Source organism: Manihot esculenta, chromosome 8 (assembly GCF_001659605.2).
Source record: "Manihot esculenta cultivar AM560-2 chromosome 8, M.esculenta_v8, whole genome shotgun sequence".
Classification (NCBI taxonomy): Eukaryota; Viridiplantae; Streptophyta; class Magnoliopsida; order Malpighiales; family Euphorbiaceae; genus Manihot; species Manihot esculenta.
Window position 1 is genome coordinate 28,907,020 of NC_035168.2, and position 7,393 is coordinate 28,914,412.

Sequence of the window (7,393 nt, forward strand, 5' to 3'; positions counted from 1 at the left end):
AATTTAAGTTTGGTTTACAATAATCATCATTAAACATTTAAGATCATGTACCACAAAGGGATTAACACAATACTATGGTCAAGCACAACTCTAAACTTCCATAAACATCAATACATTACATTTCTATACTTATACTTTTACATTACATCATATTCATGTCCACATCTAGCTATTACAATAACTTAACTCTACTCCTGCTGACCTCCTGGTCTACTCTGTACCTGCAAACCTGGGGGTTAAGGAAAAGGGGTGAGCTATAAAGCCTAGTGAGCAGAATAAATAAACATTCAATTTAAATTTCATGCTTTCATGAGATGCAACACATCACAAACAAATCACATCAAGGATGGTATTGTCACCAATAGTCCTCTCCATTCCAAGGTGCCGGGACGTAGAATGGGTCAACCGGTCTTTCTCTTAAACATAACATATCATAACATTCTAACGTGCCAGGACGTAGAATGGGTCAACCGGTCTTTCTCTTACATAGTGCCGGGACGTAGAATGGGTCAACCGGACTTCCATACCATACCATACCGTATCATATTACATCGTATCATATTGAGGACTAAGGATCATCCAACATCCATCCACATCATCATCAAATTATGCAATGCAACATAGTCGTGAATTCTAATGCAAACAACCTAGAATATCACATGGCATTCGTGATGCATGAACATGCTCAAATCCATATTTATTAGCTTTAAAACATAAGTGTTTATTCTACTCACCTCTGGCTGAAGCTCTAATGACTCTGAAGCAGCTATCTCACTGCTGAGGTCCTCGGTTCCTCGGGTCCGAACCTACACAGGTGGACTCAAATGAGGGACCTATCATACATAAATATGACTCTAAAATACTCCCCAAAAACCCCTCAAAACACCTTAAAACAATCACATAAATCATGCAAATGAGGGTTGAACAGAGCACTTTCGGCGGCAGGTTCGGCAGCCGAAAGGCCCTCCAGAGCCGAAAGTCATGCACCTTCGGCGGCACTTTCGGCGGCCGAAGGTTCCCTCCAGAGACGAAACTCATGCATGTTCGGCGGCACCTTCGGCGGCCGAAAGTCCCTTCCAGAGCCGAAAGTCCACTTTCGGGGGCAGGGTTCGGCAGCCGATACATGCTACCAAAGGCAGGTTCGGCGGCCGAAAGAGCCTTCGGCTGTCGAACCTGAGTTCTTCCCAAAGGGCAGAAACTCAGCTCAACATGCATAAACACCTCCCAACTCATTCAATCATGCATTTTCCTATTCTACAACATGCATACTCAAGCATACAAGCTCCTAGGGGCTTCAAAATATCCTAAACCCCATCTACAACACATCAAACATGCATATCCAACATACATTGTTCATAAACGCACAGTAAACCCATAAACTCCACATAAACCTACACATGCATTTCTACCCCAAGAAACTTCACAAAACTTACTTAAAACATGAAAGGAACTATGGATCTACTCTTACCACTTGAAGAACGAGAGGAGAGACGATCCAACTTGGAGATGGGAGATATCTCAACTCTTTGGTCTTCAAGCTTCCGAAACTCGCTCTTTTGTTCAAATATCTTCAAATCAACATAAAGCTTGTTAAAACATGAAGGATCAAAGGAAAAACATCTAAAATGAACCATGGGAGAGCAAGAACTCACCGTGGCCGAAAATGGGGAGAAAACTCTCCCGTTTCGGCCATGAGGTCCTTTTATAGGGCTGCCAGACCACCTTTCGGCAGCCTAAGGTGCCTCCAAATCTCATGCAAGTTCGGCGGCCGAACCTTTGAAACTCTCGGAAGCCTAACTTGCCCCCCTAAACCATCCCACATTCGGCGGCCGAACTTGAGGTTCGGCGGCCGAACCTGGAAATGTCTCCTTGGTCTTTTTCATTTCTTGGTCTTTTTCATTTAAAACTCACTTTCCTTTTTGCTTAAAACCATAAAATACATTAAAACATTTATGAAAACATGGTTTTACCCTTCTAGAGGCTTCCGACATCCGGGATCCCACCAGACGGTAGGAATTCCGATACCGGAGTCTAGCCGGGTATTACATTCTTCCCCCCTTAAGAATATTCGTCCCCGAATGTTCACCAAACAAACATGGGATAGCATAAAACATGAGCATACAAAGCATAAAATATAAACATATAACAAAACACATAACACTTACTTTAAAAGAGATGAGGATGTTGCTGGAGCATGGACTCCCGTATCTCCCAGGTACACTCCTCAATGTTGTAGTGATTCCAAAGGACTTTCACCATCGGGATTTCCTTGTTTCTTAGCTTTCTAATCTGGGTGTCTATGATTCGCACTGGCTGCTCAACATAGGTGAGATCTTCTTGGATCTCCACATCAGGCTCACTAAGAACCTTGCTCGGATCTGACACGAACTTCGTTAACATAGAAACATGGAAAACCGGATGGATTCTCTCCATTGAAGCAGGCAAGTCCAGCTTGTACGATACATTTCCAATCTTTTGCAAGACTTCAAAGGGTCCGATGTATCGTGGAGCTAGCTTACCTTTCTTCCCAAATCGAATCACCCCTTTTATTGGAGACACCTTGAGCAATACCAAATCCCCCTCCTGGAACTCTACTTGCCTTCTGCGGATGTCTGCATAACTCTTCTGTCTGCTTGCAGCAGTCTTGATCCTTTCTCTGATTATGGGCACCACTCTGCTAGTGATCTCTACTAGCTCAGGCCCTGCCAAGGCCTTTTCTCCCACTTCTTCCCAACAGACAGGCGACCTGCACTTTCTTCCATACAAAGCTTCATATGGGGCCATCCCTATGCTGGCATGATGGCTGTTATTGTAGGCGAACTCCACCAAAGGTAGATGTTGCCTCCAAGAACCGCCAAAATCCAACACACACATTCTGAGCATATCCTCTATTGTCTGGATGGTCCTCTCTGATTGTCCGTCCGTCTGTGGATGGAAAGCAGTGCTAAAATCCAACCTGGTACCCATAGCATTCTGCAGACTCCGCCAAAACCTGGAGGTGAACTGGGGCCCTCGATCAAACACTATTGAAACAGGAACCCCATGCAGCCTGACAATCTCATCAACATACACCTGCGCTAACTTGTCCACAGAATAGCCACTCCTGACAGGGATGAAGTGAGCAGATTTGGTCAGTCTGTCCACAATCACCCATATGGAGTCCAGTCTGTTGGACGCCGCCGGTAGCCCCACCACGAAGTCCATAGCTATATTCTCCTATTTCCACTCTGGAATAGGTAGTGGGTTAAGCATTCCAGCCGGCTTTTGATGTTCCAGCTTCACCCTCTGACATATTTCGCAGGCTGACACAAACTGTGCCACTTCTCTTTTCATAGCTGGCCACCAATACACTTTCTTCAGATCTTGATACATCTTGGTGGCTCCGGGGTGAACGCTGTATCTGGCATTATGAGCCTCTCTCATAATGTCTTCCTTCAGCCCTACGTCATCTGGTACACACAATCTGTTTCCATAGCGGAGGATCCCCTTGCTGTCGAATCTGAACTCACTATCCTTGCCTGACTGAACAGTCCTAGCAATCTTCACTAACTCTGGGTCCTCATGCTGTTTTTGAGCCACCTGCTCCAGAAACAGAGGTGTTACTCTCATCTGGGCTATCAAAGCACCTGTACCAGACAACTCCAACTGTAGACCTTCATTGCTGAGCTTGAAGAACTCCCTTACTACTAGCCTCCTCTCTGCTGAAATATGGGACAAACTGCCAAGTGATTTCCGGCTTAAGGCGTCTGCCACAACATTCGCCTTACCCGGATGGTACTGGATCTTACAATCATAGTCACTGAGCAGTTCTACCCATCTTCTCTGCCTCAAATTCAGCTCTCTCTGACTCAGGATGTACTGCAGGCTTTTATGATCTGTGAAGATCTCACATTTTACCCCATAAAGGTAATGTCTCCACATCTTGAGTGCAAAGATTACCGCTGCCATCTCAAGGTCATGTGTAGGGTAATTCAACTCATGCTTCTTCAGCTGCCTAGAAGCATAAGCAATCACCCTTTCATTCTGCATTAGCACACAACTCAGTCCCACACGGGACGCATCACAATAGACTGAGAAGTCTTCATTACTAGATGGCAGAGCTAACACGGGTGCTGAAGTCGACCTCTTCTTTAACTCTTCGAAGCTCTCTTCACATTGGTCAGTCCACACAAACCTCTGATTCTTCTTAGTCAATCTGGTCATGGGAGCTGCAATCTTAGAGAAGTCCTGGACGAACCTCCTGTAGTAACCTGCCAAACCCAAGAAGCTTTTGATCTCTGTTACTGTAGTGGGTCTAGGCCAGTTAGCTACGGCTTCCACCTTCTTGGGGTCCACCTCTATTCCATTTTCTGACACCACATGCCCCAAGAATGAAATGCTCCTCAGCCAGAACTCACACTTGGAGAACTTGGCATACAAGCCATGTTCCCTCAAGGTCTGCAGAACTAACCTCAGATGATGGGCATGCTCCTCTGCATTTCTGGAATAAACTAAGATATCATCTATGAAGACAATAACAAAGTGATCCAGGTATTGGCTAAATACTCTGTTCATGAGATCCATGAATGCTGCAGGGGCGTTGGTTAACCCGAACGGCATCACAAGGAACTCATAGTGCCCATATCTGGTCCTGAATGCTGTCTTCGGTACATCTTCTTCTCTTATCCTCAGCTGATGGTACCCCGATATCAGATCTATTTTGGAGAAACAACCTGCTCCTGCTAGCTGGTCGAATAGATCGTCGATCCTTGGCAACGGGTACTTATTCTTGGTAGTGACCTTGTTCAACTGCCTGTAGTCGATACAAAGTCTGAGAGATCCATCCTTCTTTTTCACGAATAGCACTGGAGCACCCCAAGGTGAGGTACTCGGTCGGATGAATCCTCTATCTACCAACTCTTGCAACTGCTCCTTAAGCTCCTTCAATTCTGCTGGTGCCATCCTGTAGGGAGGAATAGAGATCGGTCTGGTTCCAGGAATCAATTCAATTTCGAACTCTATTTCCCTAGCAGGTGGTAAACCTGGCAGCTTGTCTGGAAAAACGTCTAAGAACTCACTGACCATTGGCACTGAGGCGGGCTCTCTGACATGACTATCCAGCTCTCTCACATGAGCTTGAAAACCCTGACAACCCCTCCTGAGCAACCTACGAGCCTAAAGGGCTGATATCACACCTCTAGGCGTACTCCCCCTGTCTCCTCTGAAGACAACCTCTGACCCATCCTGACATCTGAACTTGACTACCTTGTCTCTGCAGTCCAAGGTAGCACCATGGGTAGATAGCCAATCCATCCCTAGAATGACGTCAAAATCTGTCAAATCTAGAACCACAAGGTCGGCGGACAGGCATCTTCCCTCCATAAAAATTGGACTACATTGGCAGACTGACTCTGCCACTGACGGGTCACACTTGGGTCCACTGACCCATAGGGGACACTCTAACCCAGAGACCATCAATCCCAACCTCTCGACGGCCCTCGGAGCAATGAAAGAATGAGATGCACCAGGGTCCAATAATGCATACACATCAGAACAAACAATGATGAGATTACCTGACACCACGGTGTTGGATGTGTTTGCCTCCTGCTGAGTCATGGTGAAGATCCGTGCTGGAGCTGATGGACCTTCACCCCTAAAACCCGCTGAAGAAGAGGCTGTCCCTCTTCCTCTACTTCTGCCACTAGCCTGAGTCGCGGCTAGAGCTACTGGCTGAGCCACACTATCAGAAGCTATCTACTGAGACTGTGCTACAAAAGCTGCTCTAGGACACTCCCGAGCCATGTGTCCCTCCTGCCCACATCTGAAGCAGGCTGTCGTCCCAACCAGACATACGCCCTTGTGTGGCTTCCCACACTTCTTGCATACTGCATTATCTGCACCTGAGCTCGAGCCACCTCCTAATCCCAGACCTGACTTGATCTTGCTCCAGAACTTGTTCTTCTTTGGCTTCCTGGTGGTGTTGTCCCACCTCTTACTGCCTGAACTCAGAGAAGAAGGGTCTAACTTTCCCCCACCTGGGGTCTTAGAACCAAAAGGTTGTGCCACTGACTGCTTGACTTTCCCTTTGATTATTGCACTAGCCTCCATTCTCCGAGCCATATCTACTATGGCATGGAAACTCTCCCTCTCTGCTGACTGAATCAAGGAGGAATACCTGGAATGGAGCCTCATGATATACCTCATTGACTTCTTCTGATCTGTATCCAGATTTTGCCCGGCAAACGGCAACAGCTCCAAAAACCTGTCTATGAACTCATCCACACTCATCTCATCTGTCTGCCTCAGCTGCTCAAACTCAATCATCTTCAATTCTCTTGAACTGTCAGGGAAAGCCCATCCTGCAAACTCATTTGCAAACTCCTCCCATGATAGGCTGTCCAACCTTGGGTTCACATAGTTCTTAAACCACTCTCGAGCCTTCTTGCATTTTAGTGTGAACCCAACCATCTGAATGGCTCTACTGTCATCAGCTCCTATCTCATCTGTAATTGTCTTGACCCTCTCAAGGTACACAAACAGGTCATCACCGATTTCAAACTGGGGAGCACCCAGCTTCATGTAATCGGTCATCTTGACCTTGCTCCCCCCAGATGAGCTAGGTTTAGGCATTTGGATTTCTGGGACAGTAGGTGCTGCTGGTGGTGGAGGAGGTGCAGCATCCCCTGGGGTAGGGTTTGCTGTACCTGGATGGTAGGGTGGGGGTGGATACATAGGGTACTGTGGGTGCGGTGGGTAGAAAGGTGGGTATGGCATATGAGAGTGATAAGGGTTAAAACTGGGGTAATCCGATGTACCTCCCATCGAATACCCGGAATTATGTGAAAAGGGTGGGTAGTAAGGTGGCTAAACAAATCCCGAGGCCTGAGTGCCTCCTTGGGACTCTCCCATTCCCTCTTCCAACATACTTACTCCGAGACTGCCATCCCTCCTCTGATCCACATCCATCTGATCCCTCACATCCTCTGACATATCCCCTTGCACTGTTCCCCTCACTGATATGCTTCTGCCCAGATCCAAAGACCTTCTAGGGTCTCTTACTGCTCTTTCTCTGCTGGACCTACTTGACATTGCCCTAGGCAATGCAGGAGGACGGGCATCAGTGCCCTCGTCCTGGGGCGGTACTCCAGTCAATCGTGCCGATCGACGAGTTCCTCTCATCCTGTTTTCTGAAAAACAGCATACATCACATAGAACATTAGCATCAAATGGTTCATGTGCAAACACATGAACCCGCATCACATACATCACATACATAGCATATCATTAATGCACATGCATATAATCATGGCATTTCATATCATCATTCAAGACAGGACTCTACATCCTATCTTAGTGGACATGATTTTCCTATTGTGCTTGACCTTCTAGAACATCTATAAGCCCGACACTCTAG